This window comes from Balearica regulorum, chromosome 6 (assembly GCF_011004875.1).
Source record: "Balearica regulorum gibbericeps isolate bBalReg1 chromosome 6, bBalReg1.pri, whole genome shotgun sequence".
Lineage (NCBI taxonomy): Eukaryota > Metazoa > Chordata > Aves > Gruiformes > Gruidae > Balearica > Balearica regulorum.
Genome location: NC_046189.1, coordinates 3,007,424 through 3,023,719, shown reverse-complemented (window position 1 = coordinate 3,023,719; position 16,296 = coordinate 3,007,424). Strand labels below are relative to the sequence as shown.

The window sequence follows — 16,296 nt, the reverse complement described above, 5'->3', positions numbered from 1 at the left end:
AAGAGGGGCAAAGGATCCCCATATTATACAGAGAAATATAGTAGTATCTTTGTCTAAGAAAAGTCTTCTCTGACAGAAATCAATACAAAGGATAAGAAATCAAGATGAGGTTTTTATTACCAGAGATAGCCTCAAGAATCACAGGGGAGAGCCTAACACACAGGCTTTGCTCTAACATGTCTTATGCCCTCTAGCTGTAACAAATTACGCTGTGAATTTCTTGGAGGATTTATATGCCGCTGCTCAGCGCTCTGGGGAGCATTTCATCAGTGGCATCGCTGACCTAATAACAGGGGATCTAAAGCAATAGCGACTTTTATCTACGCTATGCGTTATTCCCACAGATTTGGGGATTGGTTTTCTGGAGGAAGGAGGCGGCGAGGGGTAAATGTGCTTTCATAATAGGTTTACACTTTACTGATTAGCTTTGAATGATCTTCTCGCTCTGCCTGCTGACTTGAGTACTGTCAGAAAAAGAATTGGCCGAGCTTCATGGTGAGTGAATGAGACTTCTTCTGAAGCAGGGGGGTTCCTGCGCTTTATTTATTCATTTTGAACATTCCTGACAGCCAGCCCAGGCTTTGATACAGAGGAAAGGAGAAAGAAATAGGAAGTGATCATGTTATATTTCCCTTTTTTACAAGGCCGTTTTGTTGAGCTGAGTTTACTGCCAATACGCCTGTTCGCGGGGCTCCCTAGGTAGCAGGGGGTGGGGAAGGAGGCGGCAGGAGGAAGATGAATGGAGAGAGAGGTTTTGGAGTGAAATTCCACAGAATAGGGAAAGTATTCATTTGTGTCAGGCGCTGCCCGTATCGCATTTCACACTCTGTACACGCTGGTTTTTATGAAGTTCACGTTAACGTGCGTGAAAGCTGCCAGGCAATCCATCAGCAGCTGAAGTCTTGCCAACGGGACAGAGACAGATGACACCTCGGCCGTGCCAAGCGGTGGCATCCCCTCCCCGTACCGCCAAACCTCTGGTTCGAAGGGATCGGTGCTCTAAATCCATCTGGACCCACGGTGGTTTTTCAGTCCTGTCTGGCTCATCATCCGTGCCCTCAGCCTGCCAGAAGCTCTTTCCAAGTAACCAAAGGGTATGGAGCACGGTCTCTATGCAATATGGCAACAGTTCACAAAACAGCTGATAGGAAAACTGCTTAATAACCAGTTTTAGTGCAACAAACCTCCACGGCAGACAGTTCTCTTAGAGAGCAAGCTCCAGGCTGGAAGTCCTTGGAACACAACCAACCAGGGATATCATCTGCTCCTTAAATCACAGTCCTCTTTCCATACAATGCCCCGTTACTCCGGAAAATGCATTCCCTCCTTGCCTGCCACCCCCATAAGGGCATTTCTCCTGTAGGAGCCTACCAAAAAATGCCTCTCTGTTACCTGGTACTTTATATTCAACACAGACAGGAGTTACTGCCCACAGGAGCCATTTATAGATGGGTGATGAACAGCTCTCTTTCACCTAGTCTGTATTGTCATTACCTGTTTTCCTTGTCATCATTAAAGGATTGTCACACACTCACAAGCCACTTGTATGCGACATTCCGCTCAGGAGCCACAATTACCAGCCAGAAGCACTTATGAGCTCAATGTAAAAATCAGGATATTCTGCAAATGGGGATAAATAAGGGATTTTCTGCTAATCCTACCAGATGAGGAGCTGAACTAAATTAGAAAGAGATCTGTATTCTGCGCAACAGTTTTCTCCTGTCCTTACTCGTTCACTGGGCTTGAATATATCTTCTACCCTCTTGTATTTTGTACACTGAAAGCCTACACAAACCAAATTCTTTAGGAAGTAGCACAAAACCAGTAGAAGCTTCTTCTGAATCCCTCCGCAGCCAGTCTGGGTTGGGTATCTTCTCAATCTTGTCATTTTTCTCAGAAGAATGAAGAAAAGTTTGATTTGTGGAAATGAAGCTCTGAAAGAGGATGGCACAGGCTTGGGTGTCCTCCTCTGCCCAGATATTTTGTCTTCCTGCAAAACTACAGAAACATTAATAGAGTAAGTGGGCACCTTGCTAGATGTTGGCTAATTAGTAAAACTTCTATGTTGTTCTTTCATCAGGCCTGTTGCAGACAAAGCAAGCTCAGGAAAAGATAAAAAGTAGTTTTGGTGGGTTTGTTTGAGGTTTTTTGGTTTTGTTGTGGGGGTTGTTTTTTTGGTTTGGGTTTTTTGGGGGGGTTTAAGAGCCAAAATCTCTCTCCCACAAAGGAGATTTTCCTGTTGGTCTCTCAATCTACTGACCCAGAATAGTTGGCATAGTTTACATTGGGACAAAACCTGTCTTTTACAAAGCCTCCAAGAAAGGGATAGAAGAGACAACGTCCATTTTCTCTATCAATGGTTTCACCTCTTTTTTTGACAGAGCTAACAACTTCAGATTTTGCAGAGGCTATCATCTCTGTATCGTAACAGCAGTTAGCGCTGGTACAAAGTGCTCTCCGAACGCCTTTCTCCCCAGCCAAAAGGCCGTTCTGCCGGAACAGCTTACGTTTCACATCAGTCTTCCCGACCGCGGCTCAGCCTGCTCCCAGATGTTTGGCTGTACGTGGCGTAGACAGTCAAAAGCTATCTTCAGAATCCAACAGGAACAAACCCGGCCGTGAATCTGACGGCACTACCTGTCCAGGGCCCCGCATAAATATTCTGGCAGCTAGACCATGCTGAGCTCCTCGCTGCAAGCAGCCGTGCCACTGAGTTTAAAGTACATCTGTGGGAACTAAAATCCTGCCTTTGGGCTGCCGAGGGAGACAACCTCTAAGACTGATTAATTAACATAATTAGGAGCTGTAAACATTCATGGGTAATGTTCTAGCCTTTCCTAACACATTCTCAAAGCTTCCACTGAGTAGTTATCTATTGACTAATTTTGGCAGACATCTTTAGGGCTGGAGGGAGCAAGGGAATGGAATGCAAATGCATCACTGACTTACCGGAGGAGTACCAGAGCAAACAGCCCACCGGGTTTCTTTGAACAGAGGGAAAATAAGTTATCATAAACAAGAGGATTATTTGTGTGTGGCGGGGGGAGAGCAGAGCCCACAGTTCTGCAACCTGTTTTCCTATTGATCAGAACCAACTATCTAGCTTTGACAGTCATTTAAAAAAACAAAGAATAAACCTTCAGTCCTCCTTTCTTGCTTATGGGAACACCACATTGTCCTCCTAAAAAGTGTGAACCCCTCTAATTCCAAAGGAGGGACAACTGTTAAGTCCATCTGCAGTTAATCTACTTTATTGGGTGTCCGTAGATTTACAGGAGGCAGGGGACACCTCTGGAAGCTTCTGTGCAGTGGCAGAAGTTGCCTACTGCAGTGCATGCTAAAAAATTTATGAGTGTGCTGACATTAATGGAGGCGGCTTGATGGCTTTTGGGGGGATCAGCCAGAAGCCCCCAGACTCGTATATTACTCATACTTGGTGAAACACCGATAAATCTTGGTGGCGGGTATCTGAAACAGTAAGACCAGTTGAACCTTGGTGTCAGGCCTCCCGAGAAGCATTGATAACATCGCTAGTTCTGCTTTCTAAATCACCACAAACTCTGAAATATGTTGCCTTTCCAGTTTTGTAAGGCTCCTTGAATTCACACTTCAATTTATGGTTGCCGCCTCCTATGCGGTGATTAAAAACACATGCAAAGGATACTGCTGCTGATCCTTAATTTTGCTCACCGAACTCTCCAAAGTTTGAAATAAGTAAGGAACAAAGAGAACATTCTTACAATCTCAGGTGCAAATCAAGATTCTCAAGAGGTTTTCAGCAAAAGTCATCCTCACGAGCTACGGTTCCATCACTAAGTGCACCAACGCTGCACAGAAGCACATCTTCACCAGCTTTCCAAACGCTACTATTCCCTTCCAGATAGATATTCAGATATCTTAAATCACAAAGCTGTTAGCTATCATTCCCTGGATGATCTCCCTTTTCCCTGATAGTTTGCTTACTGACTTTCTGCTACTGAAACAGGGTCAGGTCCCAATACTACTTAACACAGCTAAGTCCTTAGTCTAAGCAGACTCCCATCAACTTCCAGAGGGGCTCATGGAATAGGACAGTGTTGTTTCTGAGCAAGTTGATCAAAATCATGGCTTTTTCTGTCTGTTACAGACAGGTAGAAGCACATACTCATGCTCCTCAAGGACTCGCTCTCCAGGCAATTCCCCACCAGTGTAAGATCAGGGAAAACTATTTCAGTGCACTTTGGGCTTTTCTGGTGAAAAGCTCAATCATAGGCTTTCTGCCTGCGATGGAGCTTTTCCTCAGTATCTTGCAGGAATGCTCAGAACTTCAAGTATCTGCAAGCACATATTCATCTCTTCATCAGGCGTGATTTGCATTGCACACCTCTTGCCGTGCTTGCATATAAATTATGCATTAGCGACATTAAAAGCTCATTCAGATCTGAACAGTCACGCATTAGCAAAGCCATAACGAGCATGGTTCTTCTTCAGATCAGTCTCTCCTCCTCCTCTTTTCTCCTCAACCTGCTTGCTTCTAAATCAGTTTGCCCAGAAAGACTTAACCTTCTCACTGCCCAATTTCACAGTCCCAGTTTCTGTCTCCGCAGTTTTCAACTGTAAAGCTCTAAACACTCTGGTGACTGTAGACCAAAGGCAAAATTGTCCAGAGCCTACTAGCTCAGCCCATGGAGGGAGGATTTTTACAGGGACAGCAAAAACATTTCTATGCCAAAGGGCAAGATGAAACTCCTGGTTCTAAATCTTGAGAGCACGAGGATGGGTCCAGTTAAACATTTTCCTTTATTTAGCATAAGCAAAATGACATCTTTAGTCTCCATCTTGGAAAAAACCTGAATCATTTGAGCCAGTATTTTCAGATCTCTATATTGTAAGTTGAATGCTCAACATCTAAACTTTCAGTGCAAATGGTTAATAGCTTGACAAATCTGCAATAGCTGAGAAACCGAGCTTTAAAATGGATAGCATCAGGCAGTGACACTGAGAAAGTGCTAAAACCAGGAGTGGAAAATTAGTACAGCTGTTTTGGTGCTGTCAGTCCCTGCCCAGTGCAGAGTGCACAGCTGTTCACGCAAGACAAGAGCCAGGCTAAGGTTAATCATCACAGGTTAGAACACAAGAGGAACAAGAGCAGGCAGATTCTTGAGCACATGACAGACGTCCCAGATAAGGCACCGATCCATGACAGGAAGCAGGTCTTGCACCACCTTCCCCTACAGCGCTGCCAATGACCGGGCTCTCCGAGTCCCATTTCTGGTGCATAACTTTTCCACATGTGTTACAGGGATCCATAGCGTCCCCCTTACAGGCTCGGTTCCAGCCAGTTAGCACGGTGTGTTAGCCATAGGTGTAGTTCTGCACATACAAACAGGACGGCTCTTTACTCTCACTTTCTCATTCCTAAGAGCACAGGATGAGACATGGGTGTAAAATAGATGCAACAAGTAAAGCCAAAGCAATAAACCTCAGCCTACTATTTGGTGATACAGCTGCTATTCAGCAAGAAAAAAAAATTAGAGAACCAAAACCACAATCTTTTAATACAAGGGCAAGTTACTCTGTCCTATCCTGCTAGTCACTTCTAACCCTGTTCTTATAGGTATGCCCATCCTGAGAACTGTTCTGTAGGATGAATTCCCAGCTTCATTTGCTTCCTCCTCTTTGATTTGTAGCACTACAGAAGCAACACCAACCATTACAACAAATTTAGGTTAGATTCCCTTTTTCTACCTTCTTCAAAGGGCTGAAAAGTGACCCACAGATACCCACAGTCCATTGACCTTGAGTCTAAGCCTCCCGCCTAGCATTAAAGCTCCTAAAAATATTCACTCCTTTATATGTCTAAAAAGTCTGGAATCAGCTAAAATAAATAGCATTACTCTGAGTTGGTCCCATTTGCAAACAAGAAAAAAAAATCTTGTAACTAATTAGTTCATTTTCCTAAAGCACTCATTCCCATCTATAGTAATACTTAGGAATTAAAAGTCTGAGAATGTTAAGTGTTACCGACAGAATGCAACAAACCCCCCACTGGTATTCTCAAGGACACTTCCCAAACATTAGATTTATTTGTTGTCATAGATACTCACACAGACACAAACATCAGTTATATTCAGGGACTCACACTTGCCAGCAGCTTATTACAATACAGCTCTACACATTTTAAAAGACCGGATCGGGCTTTTTCTGGAAAATGCTGCAGTAGCGTGCCCCGTCGTTCAATGGATATGGTAGGTTGCAGTTCTCCCACACTCTATTTTCTTTATTCCTTTCTCAAGCAGAGTCCTAAAGCAGCAGATGGGATTTCTGAAGGCAAGAACAGACAAAGGGGGTGTTTTAACACTGATAGCTAGGGGATGATTTTTACCTCGGAGCTGGTTTCTGTTCCAGTAACCCAGCTCGGTACCTGCTGTGCTTGGCCCAAAGGCTCTACCATCTGATCTATTCTTGGTTTGACCGCCGTAGCATAGTCCTAATCAATGAGAAAGGAAGAAGGGAATGAATCCCAAGGGGAAGAGGAAGAGACCCAGCCCAGCTATTTTCTTACTCTACTGTGACAGGGAGAGGTACCTTCTCCAGCAAGTTAATACAGAGCAGGTGGAAGAACCAATTTTCCCACTTCCCCATTTCCAACAGCAAAGTGAATGAAGATACACTGGGATACAGGAACAAGAAACAGGCAGAGAAAAAAGAATCAGGAGTCCCACTGGTGCCTGGTGGAAGGACAGAGAGGCACTGAAGAGCCAGTGGCTGGTAAAGGAGAGGTGTTTGAGGGATATTCTGGGAAGAGAAAGACTGAGGAAAAGCTTAGAAGTAAGAAGAATAAAAAGGAACATGAAGGACAGAGCAGTGGCTCCCAAGCTACAGCCCTTGCTCCACAGAACAATCTCTTTGGAGAAGCAAGCAGAGGAGATCGAAAAGACATTTTCGGCCTTGGCTCTGTAGAATCCAAAGAAGAAAGGAGGTAGGTGGGGGGAGAAAAAAAAAAACTAAAGATGGCATGGACCAGCACAAGCAGAGCAAAGGGGTAGCAGAAACAGTCATGAGGAGCTGGAGAGGCAGAATCAGAAGAGGGATGAAAGAGGCATACAACTGGAAGAAAAAAAACTCCTCTATGTTACCAATCTGAAAAATAGGGACACTTAAAACCAAAAACTGATAACAAAATATTAAATGCATCCAATGCAAAGACAAAAGAGCAGTCCTCAAACATGTATGCCAGCGAGCAGGCTCAGGTGGATGTATAAAAAAGGAAGTCAGATTTGACTATGGAGACAATGAAGGCATGCAAGTCATGGCTGGGAATGACAGCCTGTTATTCTTTCTCACAAGAGAAATATATTTAATTCCGAAATACAGTTGTTTCACTGTTTTCAGTGGCAGTGGGGTTTTTTGGAGTTTACGTACTGGGGACTGTAGCAGCAGAGTGCCTGACATAATATAAGGCTGATTCAGGATGTTGCAGCTTCAGTATGCCAGCATGTTTATTTAACTGTTGATAAGTTACTCAAGTGCTGAATTTCAAGTGAAGTACGCACCCGGGAGACTTGTATCATCTCGCATAGAAAGTCCAGGCTTATATTGGAAATCGGTGTGACATCTACCGCACCACTGAGAGCGCTTCCCCTCCAGTCTTGTTTCTCCTTGCCATCCCTCACCTGTACGTTGGACAAAACAGCTCATCTCTTCTGGAGTCAAATAGCAAATACACAATTAGACTCAGCTGCCATAAGGTATCACTAAGGTTGAGAGCACAGCTTCCAAGTAGGTTCTTAGGTGGTTAATAAAACACCCAGAGGCATTTAAACAGAATGAGTTTATGCCCTTCAATTTGGGGTAAGCAGAAATGATGGGGAGTTGGGGGAGGAGGACACAGGCAGCAGAAGCGGGTTATCCCATCAGCCTCTAGATCTCCGTAGTGGACTAGCTGGTCCAGCTCCGGGAGACAGCAGCACACTAACTGCAAATCCCAGGGTTGGCAAGCATCTCAAGGGCGCATGAGGCAAGGCATCTTTTTTCCACCGAGCTGATTATTTCCCTTGAGAGCCCCAAACTAACCCTTTGCTAGGTGGGCAGCGTGCTGCATGGTTTGGCAAGCATCTAGGTAAACTCTTCCCAATGCAAAGTTAGAGTTAAAGTTGCTCCATCCAAATCCTGTACTTGGCTTGAATCTTGATTTGACACTGAAAAGGTTTGAAGACAGTACTTCTGTGGGCAGAACAAGAACTTGCCTGAAACCTGAGTCTCATTCACTTCTTCCAGAGTCAATATGTTTCAGTTTTACTGAGAATTTCAGCACAGGGGAGATTAGTCAGATTTCATCAAGCAGGTTGTTTTTATTATCCAGGTCAGAGTCCAGGGCTTTTAAGTCATGCTGCATTTCAATCCCGTGCAGATACAACAGAAAATCTAATTATTTATAGTAATTTACTTTAAACACACTCAGCTATTAGCATCGCAAACTAGCTATATGTATTTTGTCTGCCCTGTCAGGCATCTGCAGGACTTAGGCAAGAGCAGTATTAAGAGTTGCCATGCTAGGCTGAATAAGAGACATTTAACAGTGCGTATAAGGGAGCTTACTAGTCCTCATTAGACTCTACTTGTACAAAATAACCATATCGACATAGTACCATCCAGTAAGATACCCTACCAAATACAATATTGTTCGATTTGGGCGAAGAACGTAGAACCGTAAAAGAGCTGGTTCAGTATTTACTGAGATACTTCTGTAATACCAGGAAACTGCGTTACCCTTAACTACAATCCGTTCAAATACTCCCCTCTCTCTTCTTAGAGCGTCTTACTGACACAGTAATCCTTCGGTGGCTTGGAAAGGAAGTTTACTCTCTCCTTTTATATTCCCCATCACACAGGGAGGCTGGCTCTTTCCTGCAGATTTTTCTGGAAAGCATCTAATCCAGCAACCAATTTTGAAGATACTGGTTTATAGCGTGGCTATAAGTTAAAGGCTACAGTCTGTGTCGCTGCAGGAGTCCTCAAAGTATGCGAAGTCAGAATACAATTGCTCCGAGGGAACAAATTCCAGAGGCGGAGCTCTGCCATCTTTCGTATTGCATACACGTGCTTCCCATCACTGGCTCAGCTCTGAGACCTGCTGCAGAGGGGGTAACGCTATGCCCAAAATATCATTTCACCTTCATTCTCTTCTGGGAAATCATGTATAATGCATGGGTTTATTCTTTATGTATTGCAAGGTTTGCAGTTGTGGGAGGCCTGGGAACTCGTGGGAGCAGCTGATCATAGTCTCTCCCACATACGTGCCTGTATTTCATTCCTCTCCAAACCTAATCTTTACATTCTTTGCCCTGGGGAGCTCTGCTATCCTATAAGGCCATTCCAGACAACTGATCCTCTGTATGGGCCCACAAAGCAATACATTAGGTCTCTGCTACTGGAAAAAAAAAAATACAAAAGAGCCCTAAGATTTAGTAAGTGAGTAAACTTGTCCTTCAAGTCTCAACCTTCCCACACCAATTTACCTGTTACGCTGCTTTGGTAGAAGGAAATTACCGACGTCTGGGCACTTCGCTTCTACCAAGAGTGGGCTGCAGGTCCAGTTCCAAACTCCCAGAAGGCATCTCCATGCCTGTCCTTGGGTCTCCAGCCAGGTGTCCGCCTCTCCTGCCACATGTACAGCAACTCTGTGCAGCAGTGGCCTCACCTACCAAAGAGGTGCTCAAAAAGCACGTTATTAAGCCATCGTGTAAACAAACAATAACAAAAAACCCTCCATTTTGTGCTTTTGATTAAAGCACATTCCAGGGAAGAATTCAGTCATTCAGAGAGGCAATACTAAAGTTCTACAAATACGTTCGATTATTTATCGGTCTCCAGGATTGTCCACATTTTCAGCTAATTTAATGAAACTACTAGAATATACACAAGAGAGATGCACCAAACAGGTACAAAAATACAGCGCTCCAATTTTTCTTTCACAAAACCAAAAGGTGAGGGGTTAATGAACTTGGCATCTCAAGGCATTACAATGTGTTTCTTGGACTGCAGAGATGACCGGGTTTTTCAATTAACACTGTTGATGAATGGATCCTCTTAACACCAGCCTGAGACTGTCTTCTAATTGAGCTCATCTGGAGTGTTTCTCCTCATCTTTCCTCACATTTTTTTAAGTTGCCAAAGCAGAGATTCTAAATTATTTTTCTTGCTACTGAGCTATTTGATTATTAGCATTGACCAGGAGTCTGTAAATATCTCTGACTTCATATATGGATTCTCCCCACTATTCTTCAATATCCATCTCAGTTTTTTCCTGGTTTTACACTCTGTGTACATACACCTGATTGCAATTTATTCAAATAAGGCTGCACAAGCCAATTGGGAAGAACAATGAAAAAATCAAGCACTGTGACTGCTTTCATATGCATGAAATTGCCTCAGATTTATCATTAAATAGTTCATTTAAACATTCCTGCAAACCACAGAGAACTGGATCTCTTGAAGGGGACAAGAACATTAGCAGCAGCGAAACAAGAGCAGCATTTTTGGTTGCTGCCTTTAAGACTTAGGAACATACTATTGCCATTTTCAGCTTCTCATTCCCCCACTGAAGTTTTCCTTCTGCATCACAAGCGCTTTTCAAGGAGGGGCAGTCTTAGCTACAAGTCCTGCCGTAGCACTTAATATCAGTCTTAAATGAAGTAGCAAGCCACTCTCCCAAGCAGTAATGTGATGCCCGACAGATGCTGATTACCCATTGTTCTTTACAAACGCTTAAAGTCAAATCATGGGCAGGCAGCAGGTCAGAGGGACAGCCATCCTCAAATGGGACAGCTGTGATATAGTGGTTGAAGAGGACAGTACGCACATACAGATCATGTTAATGCGGGGAGGTGAAAAACAAGGCAAGTTTAGGTTAAGCCAGGCTGGACTGTATTTCTGCACTGATACCATAAGCAGACTTGGAGATGTTGCTACTGAAATGCGTCTGATGCCACCTTTACCATGGCCTCAGATTTACCAATCTTCTTCACAGTCAAGAGGTGCAAACAGTTACAACCAGGTTAAAAAAGAAAAGAAAATCCCATTTACATCAGGTAGGCTAGGTTGTTTTAACCACTGACACAGTCTACGCATTACTCTTAACATACCGTGCCGTATTTACTCCAGTATTTAAATACGAGTACATCAAAGCACAAAGCTTCTCTGTTCATTTTCAGGGTCTTAGTTCCCAATTTTCTGGACAGATACAAAGGGTGCATATGCTGCATAGCACACGCAGGGAGTTTGACGTGCCCCAAGCGCGTTGAATTTATTACGCGCGCATGCAACTATCCATCCAGCATATGAGCAGTAGGTTCAGGGAGAGCGCCGTCATTTCGAAGAGCTTTTAATACCTTTGAAATACTTCAGGTACCTTTCACAGTCAGGCAGTGGCAGAAGAAATACAACCTATGCAAAAAGATTTCTGAACAAGGAGGAGGGCGAAGTCCTGAGAGAGCTGACACAGAGCTTGGGTGCAAGTGGCACTTCTCCAGGTGGGTGACCTGTCCAGGCCACCGTTGCTCAACCCTCCCCAAAGCCTTATCTTCAGGTTAAAGTGATGGGCCGTGGAAAAACAATTTAAAGCAGCCATGCCCAGTTTACAGCCTTCTTTCCCTTCCGTAGAGACGCATTTTGTTTTGCTAACACCTTGACTTCTAAGAAGCAAAAGTCATTGCTTGAATTTCTCATAAACAAATCCAATAAGACAAAATGCTCTCTATACTCCATTTCACTCCAAATCCCAAAGAAACCAGTCATGTAGGAGGGCAAGTTATTTCTTTTGGCTGGCCTTGCTGCAAGAGTCACATGCTTTATTTTCGTCCTTACAGAATTCATATTGTGTTAATAAAGTACTGTTGATTCCCTCTGGCTGACTCTGCAGGAAAGCTATTCTCGCAAAGCTTCTAGTCTGAGTTAAAGTAATCTTGCTTAAAACTTGCCATAATTGTTTCAGTCTCTTAAGTTTAATACTAAGCACAGGAAATATTGCCAATTTGAGTCAGGATTCAGGATTCTGTGAAGGCAGGATAAGCTGACCAAAGGTAAGGAATTCAGTAAATGCAAGGGGAATTTGACCTGGTGTTTCTTCGAGCCGGCTTCTGTATTGTTGACCTTGCTCTAAAGAGAACAGGAAGATAGAAGAAAATAAAAACAGATGAGAGTTTAATGAGACTTGTGCGCTCCAGAGCGCTTGTTATTGCCATCAGCCAAGTCCCCCAGACGTGGTGCTGGGCCCTGAGGGGAGTTCTTCCTCCGCAGGAAGGATTGCTCAAACCCACTCTCCTTCCAGCCGGGTTGACAGGATCGCATTCCTGGAAAGGCTGTAGACAGTCATCAGGAAGCTGACACTTGGAAATAAGCCTGGGGACAGTCTGACTGAAAAAAGGAGAGCACTCCTTCAAGGACATCCAGGTGTCCTTGGGTCTTCCAGGAGATGCTTTCACTGCAGAGAGCTTCACACCAGCCTTACCCACAGCTCTGCGCAAGACTGTTCTGCATGGCAGAAGTCAAGCAAAAAAAACCCAAACCACCTTACAGGAATCTGCTTTCCAGCCCCTTTAATCTTATTTCCATTTCCAGCCATGGTGGGTCAGTTTAATACTCATCCTCTCCAGGTTTGTCCAAGCTGTCAGTATGGGCTGGATATAATTAACTCTTGCAAAGTTGTTCACGTGCTTAGGTTAGCATGTCACTTCTCCCAGTCTGAAGTTAATTCACATTTGAGCCCTGAGAAAACTTTTTGCAATCTTTTCTTAGGGGTAGAGAGGGACATGCAAACTCAGCAGTACTAGAACATTTTGTCAGTGCTGACGTCGCCAAGTTTTTGTTCTGATTTTTCCAATTTTTTTTTTAAAGCTAACATTGGAACTGTAAGATAAACCTGTTTGTTTCTCCTTGGCGTTATTCATGTCCATATTACCTTTTATTTCTATTCAAAAAAAACTTAGCAGTAATTTGCAGTGCTGCCTTCTCCACATCTCTGATTCATTTCAAGGAGAAAAACTATTGCCATTTTAAGCCAGGAATATTTTTTTTTTTTTTTTGTCAGAACTTTGAAGTAACAGTTAAAAAACCCTCCTTTTCCCCTGTAGTTTACAGCAGGAGGCAGGATAACCAGGAGTCCTGGCAGAGAAAACTCATGCCCAAGTCTGTCTGAAGGGGAACAGAGATTCCCTTTTTCCCAGTACACTAATTGCCTATTGCTATCCTTAAAAGACCAGAAGGATCCCTGAAAAGGTAAAATAACTTTATGACAAAGCAGAACAGACTATTTCACTGTAAGAACACAAGGAGCTTAAGAACAACTGTACTGGGTCAGCCAAAGGTCTACCTTTCCAGGCCAATAATAGTCCATGTAATAAAACTATCAGAGAGAATTACCACATTCCACATTTAGGTCTGTCCCCCCCCAACAACTGTTCCCAACTATTACTTGGCTTTGAAGCTCACTTCTACCATTTCAGATCTAAGGCAGGCACCGGGTACCCAAAAGACCATCTATTGTTTCTAATTATGGTAGTTACCGTAATGAAGGATATCACCTTTCCCCACAAACCTTTCACACTCATTCCTCCATGGGAATGTTTCGTCTTGCACATTGCTGGTCTCACAACACTTGATCTTAAAACTTTTAAAGCCGAATATTTATCCAGAACAATAAAGTTTCCAATCCTCCAAGAACTTCTCCCTGCAAGTCACTCCACTGAATTACTTCCACACATAACGATCACACATACAAGCGAACATTTGGAGGATGAGGACCTTAGATAAAACCTAAGTTGTAATATGCCTGTGTCCAAACCCATTAAAGATGACAAGAAGCCTATGGAAATTAATCTTGCTTTATAAGTAATTCTATATTTGTATAGGTTACTTTTTTCTGGAAGTGATTTTCAAAGAGCTAAAGAAAGCACACGCAAAAGGAAAGAAAATGCCACAAGCAAAGACACCTAAAATAAACCACCGCTGCTATTTAAGTAGTTTGAGAGAACCCATATCAGGTGAGAATACAGGAACAGGCAAGAACTACAAAACAACTGGTTTATTTCTTTAAAGGGTTCCCCACACCCTTCAGTTTTGTTCCTTTTCCGTGCAGAACGCTCTGCTGCCCCTCTGCCTAGGGCGTGCAGCCATCATTCATGCCTTTTCTTCTGCACGCAGCCCACCTCCTTTCTTACCCTGAAAAAAGAGTTAAACGCTCTTTTTCCTCCAAAGAACAATTTTTTATTTTTCCTGACAAGGCCTTTTATGCAATTAGCTAGAGAAGCCGTGGCCAAAAAGCAAGAATAACACATGTAAAATCATGCCAGAGAACAGAGTAGGTAGTAACTTGTTGAGTCTATTACCAGACAAAATGTTTAAATCAATGGTGTGTTCTCATAAATCAACAGCCATATTTAGCCTTAACTATAACCATCCCTGAGCAATATGGAATAGAGAGGAAAAACTGGGGGAAAAAATGGTGATGCTCCTGAAATAAGGAGGGGAGGAAGCAAGCCCAGCATAGGGTCATGTCCCAGGCAAGGGATTTATTTCATAGGTCAGAATTGAGGTGCTGCAGGTTTCAGGGCTGAACAGAGACCGCACCAACTCACACCGAGTCTGGTGGTGATTTGGAGATGTTAAAGAACCATTCAAACCTAGTTAAAACTTGGACACTTATGTGGGTTGTGCACTAAAACCACAATTGAGCCCAGAAGAGCCAGAACTTTGTGCTACGCAGTCGGAGACAAAAAGGGTTTGCTTTGCAGACCATAAAAGATCATTCTTTTTCAATTACACTTGACAGATCTATAAGAGGAATAAATTTGGAAAAGGGGAGAGCACTAATAGTGAACCAGAGGACATAACGTAACTTGAGAAACGGCACAAGAATCTTATTAGATCCTTTTCTTACTTCGCTGGGAGTGGAAGAACATCTCTTTTCACCCCTCCATCTTTGTTCATCCCCTTACTCTTCCAGTTGAGGTGGTTTGATTCAGATTTAGGGCCCCCATTCCTTCCAGTTAGATAGCTTTTCTGTAAAGCTGTTTACCAAACCCATGCTAGGTTCCCATTGACAGGATTTCACTGCTTTCCAGAAAAAAAATGGATTTCTCACATACCACAAGCTTCTAAAGGTCCCTTCTTCAGCGATATCCTCCGTGGCACAGAACCATGTAGTAGTTCTGTTAAAGCAGTGGCTCGGACCCAAAGATAGATATTTTGCCTACTGTGCGCTCTTCGGCACTCAGTTCGATTTGCAACAGCGCTAAGCGAGGCTCCCAAACGCAAGCTCCGGTTCAGTGACCTGCGAATACACGACGGGGAGCAGGTCACCCCCAAGAACCGCCCTCAGCCTTGCCTGCAGACTGGGAAGCAGCAGGCTTTGGGGTCCTTGGTCTACAAGCACTTCCCTAGGCTACTGCTGAAGTTTGTCTCAAGGTGGAGGTTTCTTCCTAGCCCTGCCCCTTCCATCTCACCTTGTTTGCTTCTGTGCAGCTGCCAAGTCCAGTCCTACCGAGCAGCCGTACTTTTTACGGGTTCCGTTTGTTCTTTCAGGCAAAGTTTTACCAGAACCGCATCATCTGCATGAAATCCAATAGAATTTATTTCTGCTTTTGCTTGTAGTCCTTAACACATTGTCAGCACTCCCACTGAAGCAATCGCATTGAAAATAAGAGTTGCTTCTTCCAGTTCTGGCATTTCCACGTTTTTATGAGATGCTGGAAAAGCACAATTGGATTCCCCCACCCCCACCCCCCCGCAAATATTGAGACAATAATAAGTAACAGATTCATTGAGCTTTGACTTGCCTCAGAACCAGGTGTTTCTGACATGTACCACGTCTTTCAAATATATTACACACTCCAATACTCTTTGTACCAAGAGCTTAAGCTTTTTACATTCTCCACTCCCCATCAACATGCAACAAGACTTTCAGACTTGCCTGACCACCGGTCTAGTTTTTGCATAGCGCTCCCTTTTCAGTGAGATGCAGAGAAAGCATCGGGGTGTGTGAACTTTGCGGGTGAGCTGTCAGCTAGATGTAGCGACTGACATGCAAAGGAAGTGTCAAAGTACTACGAATATCGAAAATAAATGCCGGGCAGATTAGAGGAAATGCAGACCGAGTAATTTTCTTTTTTCACTTGACCAAGAGAGCAATCCAACCAAGTCTGAAATTCACACTCAGTGATCTCTAATGGGCTAAAACCTTACGGTGACTGTAGTTACAGCTCGACTTTTGGAGCCAGTGAACAACGCGGGTGCAGGTACAATGCTCCTCTAGTCCCC

At 43.6% G+C, this 16,296-nt stretch overlaps 1 protein-coding gene and 2 long non-coding RNA genes across 11 annotated transcripts in view; 1 reads left to right on the top strand and 2 right to left on the bottom strand.

The window, feature by feature from the left end:
• LOC142602308 (uncharacterized) overlaps positions 1 to 7,420 on the bottom strand; it is a 109,216-nt gene extending 101,796 nt beyond the window's left edge. For 6 of the 9 annotated variants that reach the window (XR_012835993.1, XR_012835990.1, XR_012835986.1 and 3 more), the window contains exons 1-3: positions 6,365 to 6,451; positions 6,083 to 6,282; positions 1,730 to 5,397 (exon numbers count right to left, since the gene is read on the bottom strand). This is a non-coding gene — a long non-coding RNA (uncharacterized LOC142602308). Of the gene's footprint in view, positions 1 to 1,729; positions 5,398 to 6,082; positions 6,304 to 6,364; positions 6,470 to 7,118 lie in introns of those variants that run through there. The other 3 variants (XR_012835983.1, XR_012835985.1, XR_012835982.1) reach the window with 3 other exon arrangements.
• Positions 1 to 16,296, top strand: part of DRC11 (dynein regulatory complex subunit 11) — a 105,649-nt gene that overhangs the window by 32,234 nt on the left and 57,119 nt on the right. The window lies entirely within an intron of this gene.
• The window catches only part of LOC142602310 (uncharacterized), a 43,889-nt gene continuing 37,052 nt past the window's right edge, over positions 9,460 to 16,296 (bottom strand). The window contains exon 4 of the long non-coding RNA XR_012835998.1: positions 9,460 to 9,682. This is a non-coding gene — a long non-coding RNA (uncharacterized LOC142602310). The remainder of the gene's footprint in view (positions 9,683 to 16,296) is intronic.